This window comes from Petromyzon marinus, unplaced genomic scaffold (assembly GCF_048934315.1).
Source record: "Petromyzon marinus isolate PM22_M1 ecotype Great Lakes invasive population unplaced genomic scaffold, UKy_Petmar_22M1.pri1.0 PM_G_Scaffold_83, whole genome shotgun sequence".
NCBI classification, from domain to species: domain Eukaryota; kingdom Metazoa; phylum Chordata; class Hyperoartia; order Petromyzontiformes; family Petromyzontidae; genus Petromyzon; species Petromyzon marinus.
Window position 1 is genome coordinate 794682 of NW_027423039.1, and position 20618 is coordinate 815299.

At 49.6% G+C, this 20618-nt stretch overlaps 1 long non-coding RNA gene across 2 annotated transcripts; it reads right to left on the reverse strand.

Moving 5' to 3' along the window:
• Positions 1–20: 20 nt before the first annotated feature.
• On the reverse strand, positions 21–11015 carry LOC142921670 (uncharacterized). 2 transcript variants are annotated; one of them, XR_012939614.1, is made up of 4 exons: positions 10936–11015; positions 2422–2575; positions 1513–1612; positions 21–931 (listed from the first exon to the last, which is right to left on the reverse strand). It is a non-coding gene; the product is annotated as an uncharacterized LOC142921670 (long non-coding RNA). The 2 variants fall into 2 exon arrangements; XR_012939613.1 differs by having other exon boundaries at positions 21–1612.
• Positions 11016–20618: the final 9603 nt, after the last annotated feature.

The following is a 20618-nucleotide window of genomic DNA, read 5'->3' on the forward strand; positions in this document are numbered from 1 at the left end:
TGAGAATTGAATCGTTTTATTTTTTATTATTTTATCGTTTCCCTTCTACGTGGTGGTGACTTTACCGAAAGAACCAAGAATATGAATCCCTGCAGTCAAGAAAGCTTTTAAATCGAAATAAAATAATTGCATTTTAACAACTTGTGCATTCAATATTTAATTGGCAGCTATTCAAACTGGGTTTTTATGCTGTTGGGTTAGAGATTTGGTCCAGACGCTGGCGCGTTGCAATCAGAATATACTGGGCGAATCTGATGAGCTATGAAGCTCTTTTTCACAGACGTCCAGTACACAGATGAGCCACGGCTAATATTAGTGGGGGAGTGACATCTGCATTGGTCCGGGGCAATGTTTGTATCGAGTGGAAGAGGGCTTAGGCCCTGTTAAGTCTAGGCTCTATTTACCACGAAGCATATTGGTGACCAGCCAAATACTCTAGATTATTACGCTGAACGATTTACAGCATTTCTGTTGCATGCTTAGTTTAACATTAGTCTGTTTTGTTTAACAGCTGAGAACTCACTGACGTAGGTCACCAAAATGACAAAAGCAATAACGTAGCAGTACATACATCGAAGCAAATCTAAATCAGAACAGAATTAATAGAATCAGCGCCAAAACAACGACAGACAAAAGCTTCAAAATACCAAACAGAATTCAGAGCAAACCCAATCACGTAAAACATTTTTTTTGTTAAATACTCTATAAACATAAATCTATATCAACTACATGAAACGAAAGTCGGCTCGGACAATTGTATTTTTCACTACATTTAAGACAAACGGGAACTGTGTTTTTCAATGTCAGTATGCACATTATATAATACCCAACAAAACGAGTGCGCATTACCCTAAGTCCTATCAATTGTGGATGTTGCATCATTATTTCATTCACGAAAGCTTCACCCTTCTGTTGCAAAAGAAATGAACATCTGTAGAGCAAAACAGAGCAGGTGTCAGTGCCACAGCCGTCATTTGTGATTCAACATTCAAGTGCATTCACTTCAAGCCCTTTGTCAGAGCTCTTGATAGAACATCACGTTGCTCGGGTATTTGAAGTGCCCATCTGGTCTTCGTTGGTTCTTTCGGTAAAGTCACCATGTGGAATGAGAATAAAATAATAAAATAAAGCAATAAAATTCTCGCGACGTTCCGTTTCATTTCATTATTTTTATCCTCGTTCTACGTGGTGGTGACTTTACCGAAAGAACCAAAGAAGATGAACCCTTGCAGTCGCGAAAGCTTTAAATAGAAAAATAAAAATATAAAACAATAAAATTCTCACGATGTTTCGGCCACAACGCAAGCGGCCGTCTTCAGGTGAAAGGTACAGAACTGTCGGGACGACGTGAGAATTTTATGGTGTTAATTTATTATTTTATTCTCATTCTAGGTGGTGACTTTACCGACAGAACCAAAGAAGATGAACCCTTGCAGTCGCGAAAGCTTCAAATCGAGATGTCCACCCACCTGGTGTTCGTTTCACCACGTAGCAGGTGCCCAAATGCATTACCTGGGAAACCACGTGGCATGTTCATGCCAAGGATTGTCACCTCGTTCCCAGTTGGGTAAACCGCAGTCACAGTGGAAGCACTTCACGCCGTCGCCATCGCCTGTGACCACACACATATGTACCGCACGTTATTCTCCTGCGCTGCATTTGACCTATCTCATGGACACGCACTCACACATTGCTGGAGGGATACACAGAAAGTAACAAAAAAGCATTTGTGCATATTCGATATTCATATTTTCTCGATGAATCATGTTTATGCTATGATATGCAGAAGATATTTCAATACGTTTTAAGTTGTAGCTATAGATACTTCCTGAGGCACCACTGCCGAGGGAAGAATGCCCTCAGTAACACAATTAAGGATATGAGTAGAAACAGGGTGGGGGGGGGGGGGTTAATGGCGATTCCAACTCCTAATGAAGGTCAACTTTTAAAAAAATCCAAAGCAGAAGTAAACACAATCAAATATTTCATTGCCTACCCCTAATCAAAGGGACCCCCAGCTATTAGATTCCTTCTAATCAGCGACACTGGAAAGTATTTCCCAAACACCGGATTGCCAAAATAAAACGACGAAAGATAATTGGTAATAGTGCGGCAAGTTCGACCCAAATTTCGATTTAAAGCTTTCGTGACTGCAAGGATTCATCTTCTTTGGTTCTTTCGGTAAAGTCACCACCACGTAGAATGAGAATAAAATAATAAATTGATAAAATAACACTATAAAATTCTCACGACGTTTCGGCCACAACACAAGCGGCCTTCATCAGGTGAAGGGACCGGGCTGTCCAGAGGACAGCGTTGGAGCGAACACAGCCAAGCTCAGACCGCGACCTTTAAGCTGAGTCACCTGACTTCCAATGACCGATCACCCCTTTGCAGGAGAAGCATTCAACAATGTCTTACCTTTCCGATGTAAAAACAAATCCAGCTTTGGCCAGATCCTGCATCAGCGGCTGTAAGTTTGATGGGCAATTTACAAACCGGCCAAGGCGATAAATGTGTTTTGAAAGGTCGTCGATGGGAAGGGACATGCTTCCTTTCTTCACTTTGAGAACTCCTACAAATGGAAAACAAGTTGGATGAAAGTAATTAAGAACCAAGAATATGTTTCAGTCACTTTAAATATTTTGTTTTAAAAAATATATATTTTCATTGGTTTCTGTAAGGCTTTGAGCGCTACCCTTTATAAACCAACCTTCTAAACGTTTACAAAAAATAAACAGTCAATAACATTGCCTGAAATGAAATATACAGGGTGATATTTATTTTAACAAATCACATCGGGGTAATTTAATTTATTTTAACAAATAGTTCAAGCTGACTTCCATTAACGTTAATGCACGTGTAGGGGTGCTATGGGGAATAAACACATGACACGGGAAGGTGTGGTTCACCCACACCTTGGTGGCTACAACAACGTCCGCTAAGGCTCCAGTGGGTATAAAGTGCGGGGAGCCAGGGAGCTGGGGGCAGAGTGTGGGGCCCGAGGCTGAAGCAACCAGTGAAGAAAGAAGGCCAGCTAGGTGAGACCCTGGAACTCCTGTGACCGCTGCCCTTTTCAGGGCCGGCACAGCAAGCCAGTGGTGCGGCCCCAGAGCCCCAGAGTCAGAGTCCTTCTAAGGGCCGGTCTGGTCGGCGGGGTGCCGAGATCTGTGCCTAACCAGGGCCGGATCTGATAGCCTCCCTTAGAGCCCTACCAGGAGGAACTGGGAGCCTAGAGCTTAGGCTAGAGAGCCTGGGGTGTGTTCCTGAGTTATACGGGTGGAGGGGCCGCTACCCCTTCTAGTGTAACCCTTGTTAAGGTTTAAATAAATAGTGCTGCTTCTATTCTGCCGTCTCCGTGTCCTGGAACCCACTACAACTGGTGTCAGAAGTGGTCTTAAAATGGACACAAGGAGTACAAACCGATCACAGGAACCCCAGGAGGAGGACGGCTCGCCTGGGATTGCGCCAGAGGCCGCGGCCGACGATCCTGGGATGTCCCAGACGCCCCAACAGCAGCCGCCGCTGGAGGAGTGGCCGCCGATGGAGGACGGGTTGCAGGCGGCTCACTCTCGACTGGCTGAGCTGCTGTATGCCGCGGCTTCCACGCTGGAGGAAATCAACCGCGCGGGGCTGCGGGCGCAAAGGCGGCAGAGAGACGAACGCCGTTCAACGGCCATTCCCGCCGAAACACAGCCACCAGATTTCGGATTTGCCGCCATGACAGTGTCCGCCACGGCGATTGGAGGGTCGCAGCGCCACGTGGACGCTGTGGGCCAATCAGCGGTGGTGACGTCATCACCAACGGACGCCCGCTGTCAGGACCAATCGGCGGGCGCATCGTCATCACCTGCGCGACCGCCGATGGGTGTCCCCAGCCCCACAGACACCGGTGGAGAGGCCGGAAATGGCGCGCGGCACCTCTCAGAGACGAAGCCATCGTTTCAACAACGCCTGCCGGTGTTGAAGGAGTTCGTTTCAGACGGCGGCGACTGGGGGGCCTTTCAACGCCGCTTTCTCGCTCATCAAGAGATGGCCGGCTGGACGGACAACGAGGCGTTGAGTGCGCTACCGGCCATGCTGGACGATGACGCCCTTGCTACGCTCATCACAGCTCCCAGATCAACGCGATCTACGCTACAGTCGGCGCTCCAGGTCCTCACCATAGTCTACGGGCCATCGTCGGACTGCCGCAAACTCTTCCACGAGCGGTGCAGGGGCCAGAAGGAGCCACCGCTGGCGTATCGCACGGCTCTCCTGGCCCTCGCAAAAGCGGCTTTCCCGCGGATGGACGGCGAAGGGGTGGACGCGATGGTGACGGAGAAGCTCCTGGCGTTGGCCCAGGAGCTACAGATCGTCATCGTCGCAGAGGACGACGCGGACATGTGCTCCTTGCGGGCAGCAAGACACATCCACGCGCACCTGATAGCGCAGCGTCGATCACCTCTCGTCCCCAAGGGCGCAGCTGCGGTGTGCGCTGGGACGCCGACCATCCCCCCCTCCGAGGAGGTCTTCGCGGCGGGTCGCCCGGTGGAGTGGAGATCCGGAGGGAGGCCGGCTCGGACCACACCGGATCGCCAGGAGCACCCCAAGGCGCTCATCACGTGCTACAACTGTGGCCGCAAGGGCCACGTGGCTGCGGAATGCCGGGCGCCTCGTCAACGACAGCCGGGACGGTCGGACGGCGATCCAGCCTACAGGCCTCCGCATCGCAACCCGGCAAGTCGCGGCACCCCACATGCTCGGCCTGTGCACACACCTGTCCCCACCTCGCGCGTTTCGGTGTACGGGCCTCGGGGTACGCCCATTGGTTTGTTGGGTGGCGGCGGGGTCGAGAGGGTGCTCGGGCCGGGGCAGTGGACGGAATTGGCCCACCGCATTGTTGCTGCGTCGGCAGGCTCGTCCGTGGTCGCGGGTCGCATTGACGGGGTCGAGGTGCGTATCCTCGTCGATACGGGAGCTTCGGCGACCATTGTGTCAGACTTGATTTATAATATTCTTCCCGTTCAAAGCCGCCCCTTGCTCCCAGTCACCGTTCCGTGTTACGCAGCGAACGGGGGTTCGCTGGGTATCATAGGCCAAATTCGAGCACAAATTTGCATTGGCGATATCAAACTCTCCGGGCCGATATTAGTCTCGTCCTCGCTGGCGGTTCCGTGCTTGTTGGGGACGGACTTTTTGGGCAAAATGCCGATTAAAATTCTAATTGATCAGGGTTGCATCGAGCTTCCCTCGGGCCGACGGGTAACATTCCTGCCTTCCCCTGTCACCTCAAGGGCAGCGTGCGCGTCGATACAAGCGTTCGTCACTCGGACGGTGCGTGTACCTCCCGGGGCGCAAATGCTCGTGCCCCTTCGCTTGCGTCGGCCTTTCGTGCCCGGTGTTCTGGACCAGGGAATTCTGTTAGGGCCCTCGAGGGCTGGGGAAAACGGGCTGGATCTGGTGGCCGCTCAAACGCTCGTTAAGGGGAGCGATGACCCGTTTATCCTCGTCCTTAACGTTGGCGTACAGACGGCCGTCGTTCCTCAGGGAACTGTGCTCGCGCACGCGACACCGGTCCCCGTGGTAGACACGGTTATGGGTAATGTGGGGACCGATCCTCTGGCTCAACCGCATTCTGAGGGGGACGATAGTTGGATGGACACACTATGTTCGGGCACGAGTGATCTGTCCGACTCCCAGCGTGCCGGCCTACGCACCCTTCTGACGGAATTTTCCGATGTTTTTAGTAAACACAAATATGACATTGGGTGCACGAAATTGTTGCGTCACCACATTGACACGGGTGACAATGCCCCGGTACGCCAGAATCCTTTTCGGTTAAGTCCGGCCGAAAAAGATCATGTCAAATTGGCAGTGGATGACATGCTGGCTGCAGACATTATAGCCCCTTCCACCAGTCCATGGGGAGCACCCATAGTGCTTGTCAAAAAGCACGATGGGTCCTTGCGATTCTGTGTGGATTTTCGCCGCCTTAATAAGATCTCCGTGGCCGACGCGTATCCACTTCCCCGGATGGACGAATCTCTGGATGCTCTGGCTGGCGCACGTTTTTTTTCTACGTTGGACTTGTTATCCGGATTTTGGCAACTCCCATTGGATGATGAGTCCAAGCCAAAGACTGCGTTTCGCACACCACACGGCCTATTCCAATTTAACCGGTTACCTATGGGATTACACTCCGCTCCGGCGACATTTCAGCGCCTTATGGAACTGGTTTTGGCTGGCTTACAGTGGAACGTCTGTTTGATCTATCTGGATGACGTCATCGTGTTCAGCAAGACATTTGACGAACACCTTTTGCGCTTGCGCGCCGTGTTCCTCAAAATGCGTGCTGCGAATTTGAAATTTAAGCCGCAAAAGTGCCACCTGCTACGGGAATCCGTACGCTATTTGGGGCACATCGTCAGCCGCTCGGGCATATCCACCGATCCCGCAAAGACGCAGTGTGTCAACTCCTGGCCAACCCCCACCTCGGTGGCTGAGGTCAGGAGTTTCATTGGATTTGCGTCTTATTACCGGCGGTTCGTCGCGGATTTCGCGACCATTGCTAAGCCCTTACACGCTCTGACGGCGAAGGGAGTGAAATTTCACTGGGGCCAGGAGGAGGAGGTCGCTTTTTGTTCCCTTCGCGACGCTCTCGTGCGGGCCCCTCCATTGAGCTACCCCGATTTTTCGGAACCCTTCCTGCTCGATACAGACGCCAGCAATACGGGCATTGGGGGTGTGCTCTCACAGGTGATCTGTGGTGTGGAACGCGTCGTGGCTTATGGCAGTAGGGTTTTGTCTCCGGCGGAACAGAGATACTGCGTCATGCGTCGGGAACTCTTGGCTATTGTATTTTTTATGCAACAGTATCGCCCATACCTGTACGGTCGGCATTTCACTGTCCGTACGGACCATGCGGCATTACAATATGCCTTGCGGGTGACACAGCCTTCGGGGCAATTGTCCCGATGGCTCGAAATCCTTCAGGATTATGATTTCACGACCATATATCGGAAGGGTGCTCGGCACACTAATGCGGATGCGCTGTCTCGCCTGCCGCCCGCCTCAGATTGCGCTTGTCTCAGGGGATCGGGGCGTTGTAAGCCGCCAGAGGATAGCCCCCCCTTAGATATCCCGGTTCTCGCTGCTGCCACTGAGGACCCCTTGCCTGAGGGTCCTGTCGGGGAGGGAGGTGCGGACTCCTTGCTGGGGTTGTCCGTTGCGGAATGGGGGCGCCTCCAGATGGAGGACGCATCCCTCCTCGCGTTGCGTCGTCGCGCAGGGGGTTCCGTGCGGGGGGTCGCGGGGATTGATTCGTACGGGCTGCTCCAGGGGCTCCTAATGCATTGGGATGGGAGGGCCTGCCGTCACAGGCTTGTGGTGCCATCCGCATTGCGGGGTAAGGCCGTTTGGGCCGCACACGAGCGACTTTTGCACCTGGGGACCCACAAGACCCTTGCCGTGCTCCAGCTGGATTTCTTCTGGCCGGGTATGGCAAGGGATGTGGATGACCTCCTGGGTGCATGCACTCAGTGCGCCCAACGAAAACCACCAGCAAAAGGCGCCTGCCCACCGCTACAATCTATCACGGTCTCTCGGGTTAACGAACTCGTCGCACTCGATATATTGGGGCCCTTCCCTGCGACCCCTAGGGGTAACAAGTACCTGCTGGTTGGCGTGGAATATTTCACCCGATGGCCTATGGCATGGCCTCTTGCTAACCAGTCAGCAGCAGCCGTTGCCGAGGCCTTTGTCCAGGGCTATGTCCTCGACAAGGGTGCTCCCGAACGGCTGCTGACTGACCAAGGGAAGAACTTCTCTGGCGTCCTTCTGCACGAGGTGTGTGCGCTTCTTGGTACGAAAAAGATTCGCACTTCCCCCTATCACCCACAAACCGATGGCATGGTGGAGCGGCTGCATAGGACGCTCACATCTATGTTGTGTCACCAGGTGTGTGACTCCCAGACCGATTGGGACCTTCACATTCCGGGGGTTTTGGCCGCCTATAGAATGGCTCCTCACGCGGCAACCGGCTTCTCGCCGTTCTTTTTGATGTACGGTCGCGACGTTGACCCACCAATTGCGAATCAGCTCCGCGTCTCGGAAACCAGCAGAAAATCGAAATTGGCCGACCACGTTAAATTTAATATCCTGAGGTTGACCGAGGCGCGGGAGGCAGCGGCCCAAAACTCTTCCTCTCGGCAGAAGGCCAACGAGAGGTTGCGATCGCGCCAATCACGCACACATGCGTGGAAGCCAGGCGATCAAGCCTGGCTGCACTGCCCTCAGGTGCCGTTGGCGACCTCGGCGAAATTGTTGCGGCCTTGGAGGGGCCCTGTGGTTATTGTGAAGGTTATGCGGCCGCAGTGCGTTCGCATCCAGTGGGGGAAACGCCGCTGGTACGTACACCCCTCGCGTCTGAAGCCGTTTGTGGCGCCGCGCGTCCCTCCACATTACACAGGCCGAGCATGTGATGTCTCCGCTGACTCCCGGACGGCGTCTTCGTCACCTGCCCTTGATGCTTCACTAACTGTTCCACCTTCAGGCGCCTCAAGAATGACGGCTTCCAGCGCGCCTGCGCCACCCGGTGGGGACGGAGTTTGCCCTTCCGGGGTGACGGAAGACGGTGCACCTGCACAGCCGGTGCCCACTGCCGGGCCGACCGGACCCTCCCCCTACGATGGACCCGCAAATCGGACTCGCGCCAAAATGCGCCGCTTGTTGTAAAAATGGTTCTTGTTACTCTTGTTGTTCACTGTTAAGTTTTCTTGCTGCGTTGATGGGGGGGGCGGGTACAATGTATATGTGTATATAGTGTAATTTTGTATAGGTGGGTTGGGTTATTTATTGGGGTGTTCGTTCTTATGAGGCACGCACGGGTGAGGGTTTGTTGTGTTTATTGTTCGAGTATTGTTGCAGCCGGGACGGCTGCGGGTTACACGGGAGGGGGTGATGTAGGGGTGCTATGGGGAATAAACACATGACACGGGAAGGTGTGGTTCACCCACACCTTGGTGGCTACAACAACGTCCGCTAAGGCTCCAGTGGGTATAAAGTGCGGGGAGCCAGGGAGCTGGGGGCAGAGTGTGGGGCCCGAGGCTGAAGCAACCAGTGAAGAAAGAAGGCCAGCTAGGTGAGACCCTGGAACTCCTGTGACCGCTGCCCTTTTCAGGGCCGGCACAGCAAGCCAGTGGTGCGGCCCCAGAGCCCCAGAGTCAGAGTCCTTCTAAGGGCCGGTCTGGTCGGCGGGGTGCCGAGATCTGTGCCTAACCAGGGCCGGATCTGATAGCCTCCCTTAGAGCCCTACCAGGAGGAACTGGGAGCCTAGAGCTTAGGCTAGAGAGCCTGGGGTGTGTTCCTGAGTTATACGGGTGGAGGGGCCGCTACCCCTTCTAGTGTAACCCTTGTTAAGGTTTAAATAAATAGTGCTGCTTCTATTCTGCCGTCTCCGTGTCCTGGAACCCACTACACACGCGTGAATTCTGAGGAGGGGCTGAGAAGAACACACACAGTCACACCACACAGTCACACACCACACACACCACACATACACAGTCACACACCACACACAGACACACCACACAGTCACACACAGACACACCACAGTCACACACACCACACACACAGTCACACACACCACACACACAAACACCACACACACCACACACACACACCACACACACACAGTCACACACCACACACACAAACACCACACACACCACACACAGACACACCACACACACAAACACCACACACCACACATAGACACACCACACACACAAACACCACACACAGACACACCACATACACCACACACCACATACAGACACACCACACATCACACACAGACACACCACACACAGACACACCACACACACCACACACAGACACACCACACACACCATACACACACCACACACACCCCACACACAGACACACCACACACACCACACACACACCACACACAGACACACCACACACAGACACACCGCACACAGACACACCACACACACCACACACACACCACACACAGACACACCACACACTCCACACACAGACACACACCACACACACACACCACACACAGACACACCACACACCACACACACACACACAACACACAGACACACCATACACACAGTCACACCAGACACCACACACACCACACACAGACACACCACACACACACACCACACACAGACACACCACACACACCACACACAGACACACCACACACACCACACACAGACACACCACACACACCATACACACACCACACACACACCACACACAGACACACCACACACACCACACACACACCACACACAGACACACCACACACAGACACACCACACACACCACACACAGACACACCACACACACACCACACACAGACACACCACACACTCCACACACAGACACACCACACACACCATACACACACCACACACACACACCACACACAGACACACCACACACACCACACACACACCACACACAGACACACCACACACTCCACACACAGACACACCACACACACCATACACACACCACACACACACACCACACACAGACACACCACACACACCACACACACACCACACACAGACACACCACACACACACCACACACACACACCACACACACACACAACACACAGACACACCACACACACACCACACACACACACCACACACACACACCACACACACACCACACAACACACAGACACACCACTCACACAGTGCGCTAACCACTGCGCCACCGCTCCCCACACACACCGTGCACTAACCACTGCACCACCGCTCCCCACACACACAGTGCGCTAACCACTGCACCACCGCTCCCCACACACACACAGTGCGCTGCACCACCGCTCCCCACACACACACAGTGCGCTAACCACTGCACCACCGCTCCACCGATGTATCGATTGGCTCGGCTCACCGTGGCTGCTGCACCACGTGACGAGGTGGAGGACGAAGAGTTTCCGCATCGCCATTCACAACACGCCAAGTCACGTGCAGAGAAAATCGATTTAAGGTTCGATTAACTTTACACGCGTCGATTCCTCATGGGATAAAATTAGGAATCGATTATAGGTGAGTTATGAATGTATGGAGTCGATTTCCTTTGGGATAACATGGGAATCGATTTATAATGGATTAGGCTAATGAAATCGATTTCCGTTGTGATAACATGGGACTCAACAGTGGTCTAAAATGAACCTTCATTAATCGATTCCTACTGTAAATACGTGGGAATCGACCGTGTTAGACGATCACGTGTGTGGGCGTGGTCTTCCAACGTCAATCAACCAGGTAGGGTGTTGACCGTTGTGTGAGACGTCTCTGTGTGTGTTTTATTGAATTATATTAATATTATTAACTTTACTAGGTTCGTTTTCTCTTTCATTTAAACCTGATCATGATCGAAACGTCGTGTTGCCATTATTTAATGTGTTATTTTCTCGTTTCTACGTGGACTTTCACGAAATAATCGAGGAGTTTGACCACGAGTTTTTGTGAGATATGCCACGTAAAATAATAATAATTATTATACCGTGATACTTACAAATTGCTTCTTCGTCTCATCATACGACGGCTTTGAAATAAATTGAACAGAACAAAAGATTCAACGAGACAGTAATTTTTTTAGTTTTTTTTGTGCCGTTTGACGGAAGCCTAGGGGTTAATTTGGCGCGCGTCCTAACCGTGCGGATGACGTCATCTTGTCGTTGTTTAAATGTGACGTCATGTCGTTTAAATGTGATGACGTTTAAATGTGATGACGTTTAAACGTGATGTAATCGCCCGCTCGCAGCTGGTATGAAATAACCAATTAATTATTTCACTAAGCCGTCGTGTCAACAAGCCGCCCGGCGGCTCGGAATCAATTAATTAAAAATTAAATAGCGGTCGCCTATTTAATTATTTATTTGTACGTGAGATCACGTGGTACCCGCACTGATCGGAGTCGCCCACACGCACAGCGGTGACGCCGATCGCTGTCCCACCGCTCCTTTGAGCCCTCTTCACGCGCAACGCGTCGGCCGGCCAACCCTGCCCCAAGGTTTTTACTCCCGGCGTGAATGGCGACCCCTTGGCTTGCGGGCCTCCCCTCCAGCCGGGCTCCCTGCGGACCGCGCCCTGACCTCTTGCCGCCTCCCCTCGGCGGAGAGCGACCGTCCCCCCCGGCCGGGGCTCGCCGCGAACTGGGCCCGGATCGGCCGCCCGTGCTCGCTCGCCTTTCCAGCTGCGCGGCGGCGGGAGGGGCGTTGTTGGGGGGGAAGACGCTCGCCTCGGAGACTTTGCCCCGGGCAGTCGTCGTCGGCCGAACCCGGCCCCGGAGGCGTCCCCCGCGGACCGCCGAGGGCGGCCGTTCTTCTCTCTCGCCGCTCCAGAAGAACCCCGATCCCAATTTGCCCTCCTTCAACCCCCCATTACGTTCTCAAAGCCCGTCAATCCCCGGGTCACGTGACGTCATCCCGCGCGTCCGCTCGAATCCTTCCCGCGGACGTTTTGAGCGCTCTGCGTTTCCCCCGCCGCCGCCGACTCGCCGACAATCCCCTCGGTCCCTCGCTCTCTCTTAGATCCTCCTAGGGGCCGTTCCCTCCCACGCCGCCATGCGTAATTCGGTCTGGGGGGGGCTCGGACAATTTCCCGGTCCGGGGAAACCGCGGGACGTCCCCGCTAGCGGGGGCCCTCGGGTGAAGACCCACCGTGCCGGGTAGATCCCTCCTCGAGACCCTACGGGCGTGCGTGCGGGTGTTTAGTGGGGCGTGCGTGTGGGTGTCTAGTGGGGCGTGCGTGTGGGTGTCTAGTGGGGCGTGTGTGTGGGTGTTTAGTGGGGCGTGCGTGCGGGTGTTTAGTGGGGCGTGCGTGTGGGTGTTTAGCGGGGCGTGCGTGTGGGTGTCTAGTGGGGCGTGCGTGTGGGTGTCTAGTGGGGCGTGCGTGTGGGTACACGACACACACGCACGGCACGCCCACACTCCTTCAGTCACGTGACTAAGGTTGACGCGCCGCCCCGTCTAACGAGGTGACCTCTTGGCTCTCTCGTCTCTCCTCGACACGTAGATTAATTTCTTACTCTTACCTAGAAACGTCATTGTCTGTCTGTCTCTGTGGACGCAACTTGCGAGGAATTTAACTCACACACTGTGGGGTTTACGCTTCAAATAAAGTGCCCAGATACCATGCGACAAGCCCCGTGGTGAGCCAGTGCTATTCCTATTTCCAATCAGTCAGCTTGAAAGTAGTTAAATTAACAATTTATTACCAATCTCCATATATATCAAAGGCAAAGTTGTGAATGTGTGCGTCTGTTCAAAATGTTTAGCGTACTTCCCGACACGCACCAAGCTTTAAATTTGCCATGTGGGTAATTTCCAGACTGTACACCGTGCAAACATTATAAAAATAGACTTTTGTATATTTTTTGGGGGGGGGCACGCAATAATGGATACGCATGAAAACACCACGATACATAGGACTTACTTGGATAAGACTCTTGGAATTGATTGTGTACATGTTGAAATTGTTAAATGAGCATTTTGAGCACACTGCTGTTTTAATAAATGTTCATGATTCTGAGAATATAACTAATTCTGAGCATCATAATGACCATATTGGAATTGTCATCATGAATGGGGGTACAATGATTTTTTATAACAATAGGAATGCGGTTTTGAGCATGACTATTGATATTTCGGACTCATTTATGACAATAGATTGATGATTAAATTGCGATTTTGTTTAGCTCATCAATCAGGATACTGTTAATGATGCGCATGCCCATAAATTGTTGAAATGACTAGAAATGCAAGTTGTGTATACTCTCCAACCCCATTACTCTACCTACCCATTCCCTTGACGGGCTCCGTGCCCACTTAAACCCATGACGATGGCGGTGATGATTCCACCTCTCGCTGTAACAATCAAAGCACCTCCAACTTCTGAATGCAAAGGTGCTGGTTGGTGCAACGCCAAAACACATCGTCAACGCCGCTCCCAAGCCCGCCCTACGTCAGTTACATCGTTAGAATCAACAAAATAAAAAGTTCCACAGAGGAAACGCGGTAGGCTACACGACTAGGAGAACAACGTCAGACTTCAAGACTTGTATCGCCATCATCATTCTTCCTCTCCACAAGTCATCGCACGTCAATATTCAACAAGCTGCACACACGTGCAAGTAACCTCTCGACCCGCCACCTGCACAGTTAACGCGATCAGACCCGGGGGTCAAATTAAAATTGTGTCGTCTTTGGTGACGTATTGCAATCGGTGTCATTTTAATGATGTACATACAGCAACTGCTGTACGTACATCGAATTATATCATTGACAACGGGGTCCGCTTTTGCGGTATCTGCGTGCGGTATTTTAATTATATAGATACGTAGTCAGTTAATTAGTATGGGGTTCCTCTATAAGGAATTGTAATTGTAAAATGTATTACTTAATAATACGCTTCCAGGCCGCACTTAGCTTGTAGCAGTCAGAGCAGTTAAAATGACTGTACATGTAAAAGAAATTTGATTAAAACATTTAATTTAACGTAAGTATAAAATAAATTTAATTTAAATAAAATATATGTAGTTTATTATTAAAAAAATGTATTTAAATAAAATAATTTAATTTATTGAAAAATTAATTTAACGTAGGTATAAAATAAAATGAATTTAAATAAAATAATGTCATTTATTTAAAAAATTAAATTAAACGTAGGTATTAAATAAAATAAATGTAATTTAAATAAAATAAATGTAATTTATTAAAACATTTAATTTAACGTAGGTATAAGATAAAATTAATTTAAATTAAAAAAAGAATTTATAGAAAAAATTAACGTAGGTATAAAATAATTTTAATTTAAATAAAATAAATTTAATTTAACGTAGGTATAAAATAAAATTAATTTAAATAAATTTAATTTATTAAAAATTTCAATTTAATTTTACGTAGGTATGAAATAAAAAAAATAAAATTTAATTTATTACAAAATTAAATTAAATTTAACGTAGGTATAACATAAAATAAATTTAATTTAAATTATAAAAAATATTCATTTATAAAAAAATAAGTAGGTATAAAATACATTTTAATTAAATTAAAAATTTAAATTAAATGTAACGTAGGTATAAAATAAAATGTAATTAAAATAAATAATAAATACATTTTATTTTCTACCTCCGTGACTTTACCGAAAGAAACAAAGAGTGTGGACCCACGTGACATCAAGGCTGTCCTAGTCTAGGCAAGGCCTCAGGGTGTACCGGGCCTTTCACAGCAGCAGCAGCAGCAACAACGGTTCTCTTGAGAAAATGCTTTTAAAAAAAGTCAACGTAGCTTACCTTGACACTCGCGAACTTTAAAGATTAAAATAATTAAAACAAAACTTAACACTCACGCATTAAAAATGGTAGCGTCCTCCCGCGATCTGATTGGTCGCCGCGTGCCAAAGTGGGGAGGGGGGAGGGCCAGCGATCCGCTTGGTCGAGAGGCAAACCTGGGCGCGTCTCCGGCGGTGGTGCGCAGCGATTGGTCAACGATTGTCCTATGCTAATTAGTTTTAATCTGTATGCTAATGTAGTTTATTTATCCATACTCATTAAGTTTAATGTTTATCCTAAATTAGTTAAAAATGTATGCTCGTTTAGTTAACATTCTATGATAGTATCGTTATCTTTTTTATGCTATAACAGCAGTGCATACTGGCTGTGGTGGTACCTGCTATGATTACAGCAGTACATACTGACTAGTGGTACCTGCTATGATTACAGCAGGTATACTGACTAGTGGTACCTGCTATAATTACATCAGTGCATACTGTAGTGGTACCTGCTTTCACTACAGCAGTGCATACTGACCGTGGTGGTACCTGCTAAGGTTACAGCAGTGCATACTGCTTATATGCTTTATCACGTGTCGTGAATGTGATAGTTTCATCCCAGAAATGGTGTCCTTGACCGGCCCAGAGCAGACATTTCACTTTGCCTTAGAACCAGAGGTGGCACAGCATTAGCAATTAGAAATGAGTGGGTTATGACGTACTGTACTTCACTCTTATCGACCATTTACATAAGTCTGTGTTACTGGCGTTGTGCTGCCTTGGCTGGTACCAACTTCTTCTTTGACCACATGGACCACGTGGATGAACGGTCTACGCGAGTCGAGCGACCGATGGAGAAGACCTATGGGGGCACGCGGCAGGAGACTCTCAGGCGAAATTGTGGAAGTCGCGTGACAGAGGCCACGCGTGGAGGATAGACGCATGCTGGTGAGACGTCGTCTTCAGTTTAATTTAAGTTTCACGTGTCAGGTGTAGAGCCCTGTGAGCCGTGCGGCCCTTGACTCGGGTGCAACTGCAACAAACAAAAAACGTGAACATATTCATGTTGTGGGTCACTGTTGACGATGTGGGTCCCTACTGACGAGGTGAGTGTCCATATTCATGTTGTGGGTCACTGTTGACGATGTGGGTCCCGATTGAAGATATGGGTCTGGATTAAAGAGGTGAGCGTCTCTTTTGATGTGGGTCTCTATTGACGAGGCGAGCATCCCTGTTGACGATGTTGGTCCCTGATGAGGATGTGGGTCCGTGTTAACGATGTTAGCACTGAATTGGTCCTCGTCTAATAGCCTATATGTTCTACCATATGTAAACCCATACGACAATAAATGTTACAATACATAGCATGTATAAGAATTCAAATTCATGTCAACCACCACTCACCCTCCCCTCGACTCACTCCCACGATCAGCCCTCCACTAGGGTACCCCCCCCCGCCCACACCGGTGGCAGAGGGCCTTGTTGGACCCAAGACACCTCTCCTTCTTTCCACAGAGCTACAAGACATTCAGAGTCTAGTCGTCCTACACATCGTCAGCAAGACGGATGAGGTGAGCTACGTCTGGTTGTGTGTGGCGCCGAGCGTGAAGATTTTCTTCTCTTCTGCAGCGTGCGTCCACGTCAACTTTCACCATCAAGCGCGCCCAGACTCCTCCACGGCTCCGCTGCCTCTCCTGCCCTCGTCCTCCTGCTTCCACTCCGTCCGATCGCCCCCCTCTCCTCCCGCCCCTTGCCGTCTCTCTTCACACGCGCACTCCGACCTCCCTCGCCTTCCACGCCAGGAGGTACGCCCGAGATCATTCGTCCTGCCCGCACCAGCGGCTCACCCATCGTCTGACCGCGTCTCTGGTCATGCAGGTAAGGGCACCATCGCGGCGTAGCGGTTAGCGGCGCTGCGCTATTCTCGCTCACGGCCAATACCAGCGACAATTAGGGGCCGTCCGTGAATGACGTCACGCACCTAGAGGGGGGGGGGGCGGGCTCAGACGTTTGTGATGTGACAAGGGGGGGGGGGGGGGTTGAGAAAAGTGACGTCACATCAAATTGCGCAACTTTAAATAAATATAAACGCGTTCTACTTAAATAGACTTTGTAATGTTTTCTACCTACAACATCAGAGTGCAGCGCCACATTAACGACGCACAACAATGACAATAGTTTAAAGGGATTTGAAGCATGTTTTATTTTTTGGGGGGGGGGGGGGGGCAGAGCTTTGTTACGTCACATTTGAGGGGGAGGGGTCTGACTTTTCGTGACGTCGTATGACGATGGGGGAGGGGTCAAAAATCCTCTAAAATCACGTGACGTCATTTAAGGTCGGCCCCTTACCTGAAGCAGTCCTGAGCGTCACTTAGGTGGACTCAGCCATAATTAAGGTGGTGAGGTGGGTGGGGGTGCTAACATCAGAATTTGAGAGCGGCCAGCCGTGGTTCTGTCCACACCAGCCCCTGGTGTTGTTCCATCGCGACCCTCACCGGTGCTAGCTAACAGCGCACGCCCAGTGGGAGTCGATGAGTCCGTGGGTTTCTGTGCGAGTCCGTGGGTCCACGTGTGGGTCTGTGGATGCGTCAGTCTACATTGGGGAGCCTTTGTCTTTGCAGTTTGGGGACTAGTGCAGCACTAGTGTGTAGTAGTGTATAGTGTAGTGTATAGTAGTGTAGTGTATAGTAGTGTAGTGTGTAGTGTATAGTGTAGTGTAGTGTATAGTAGTGTAGTGTATAGTTGCAGTGTATAGTGTAGTGTATAGTGTAGTGTATAGTAGTGTATAGTGTAGTGTATAGTTTAGTATACTAGTTATCACGTGACTAGTGTAGCTAGCCAGGTGGTGACCACACCCGTGTTTGCATCTCCACTCGTCCCGTGTTTGCAAGTAAGCGCTCGTGTGTGTATGTGCACCCGCGTGTTTGTTCGTGTCTGTATGTACGCACACTGTTGCACATGGTTCGCTCGTGTGGGTGTGTAGTGGAACGCACTAATGAAAACGTTGCCTCGTTACGCGGTAAATGATGCGGCACAACAGGAGGGCACTACAGGGATGAGGCTCTCCACTCTTGGTGCTGTGAATTAAAACAGCGCCAGGGTGGAGAATCCTGTCCCTACAGCTCGTAGCTGTGACGGAGCGAGAGTGATCAGCGGACAGCCACCATGGTTGCCAGGTAAGGGGAGACTTCAACTGGAACTCTCCTCCACACGTGTTCCCCGTGAACATTGTCGCAATAAACGTACGATCAGGAATCTTTAAAATATCAGATCTTCGTCGTTCCGCAAGAATATTAACGCTCAAACTCGTATCGAACTCTTCATGAATTCAGTTGGTCAAACAGTTCAGGTACTCGGCAAAGCATTTCACCACCCAGTATGCAACAGTTAAACAATCTACTCCAAATCAACACCGAAATGTCAAATTATCATCCACCATTGACTTCCACATCGATGGAAGCCATTTGCCATGACGTCCAAGCCATTAAACAACGGAACAACGAACGTGCCATTCAAATACATCTTGAAACCCATTATCTGAAGTGCTTTGTATTAAACAATAACTAAATAATAGAAACACGTTTACAATTTCGATTTAAAGCTTTCGTGACCGCAATGATTCATCTTCTTTGGTTCTTTCGGTAAAGTCACGTAGAATGAGAATAAAATAATAAATTGATAATATAAAATAACACAATATTCTCACGACGTCTCGGCCACAACACAAGCGGCCTTCATCAGGTGAAGGGACGAGACTGTCTGGTAGACAGTCTCGTAGACAATCTCGTCCCTTCACCTGATGAAGGCCACTTGTGTTGTGGCCGAAACGTCGTGAGAATATTATTATTTTATCAATTTATTATTTTATTCTCATTCTACGTGACTTTACCGAAAGAACCAAAGAACACGTTTACAATATTGAGCGAAGTTATAGTCACGGACTTTTTCCAACTTTAGCTCAACAGGACCACAAAAGCTTGGATGTGGTTCATAATAAATTAATCAATCTGATTGAAATCATCAACTGGCCAAACACTTTTCGATTTCAACATCACCTTATAAAATAACATTTTAAATATAAGCGCACAACTTTATCTATCTGTGATGAGCGCTGCACCTTTCCGTTGTTTTCATGCAGGGGGCGCTGCAAACCTACGCACCCCCTGCATTGACGACAGAGGCGCAGGGACAGACGTTCGATTACGTTGGAATCGATCTGCAGACGGCGGTCTTCTCGCATGGCCAGCAGCTCCGTGTCGCCTTAGCTCGATCCCGCAATCCCAAACAGGTGATAGTCCGCATCGAACCGAACCCCCGGCAAGGCCGTCTACTTAACGTTGAGAGAAAATTCACACGAAATCTCCTTTTCAATGAAGTCTTCCAGATGTAAATTGAGACAAGCTTTTAATGAAGAAATACAATCATCTAATTCAAAACACAACACAATTCAAAGATGTTTCATTTTAAAACTTCAAAACGGAGCATGGGGTACTTGCGTGAATGCGTCCTTCGTGTGCAAATGTTGTGACTTTCCTGGCCTGAAAGCTGTCAATGTGTTGGACCCTTATTGGTGCAAAGCGTCTCAACAACAGCAGTGTGGTTTGCTTCAACCGATAGGTACGAACATCCAGACGTCAATCAGCAAGGAGCACTTCTAGTCCTAGTTAGACAAAATCTATGTCGACACGTAAGACAAAACTACAATTCGTGTTGTAGATAATATACCTCCTCCTATACGTGTAACTTTCAAGTGGTATGCCTTGTAACTGATGAATGATCCGAGCGTGATCCCTATTTCAAAGACAATGAGTTGCTCCAGAGGCAGACGCTTCGTGGAACAAAAAAATACCCTTTGACCTGTATCACAAGAACAACGGATCTCAACTGAGTTCTCTGTACAGCTTACTTCCAAAACACACACACACTTTGTCCAAACATCACTTATTCAATGTTTGACCCTCAGACAAAATGTTACATGCACGCGCACAATCAGACAAGTATTCATTCTAAATTATTGACAGGCATATTAACAAAATAGAATTTCTGCAGCGAAATTGACTGCATCACGTTACATCGTATTAACAAGAAGTTATTTTACAAATACGCACCGTCTGCTTAACAGTGTATGTACACCGTACTATTGTTGCATCATTCAAAACGAGTAGGCCGTTGCATGCTGGCGCCTGGGTCAAAATGTAGCAAATTCAAACCATTACGCTACAAATAGATCACGGCACTTCGATGGCAACACAAGCAATCGTCATCAGGTGGGACAAGCACAGCAGCAAGAAGAAGAAA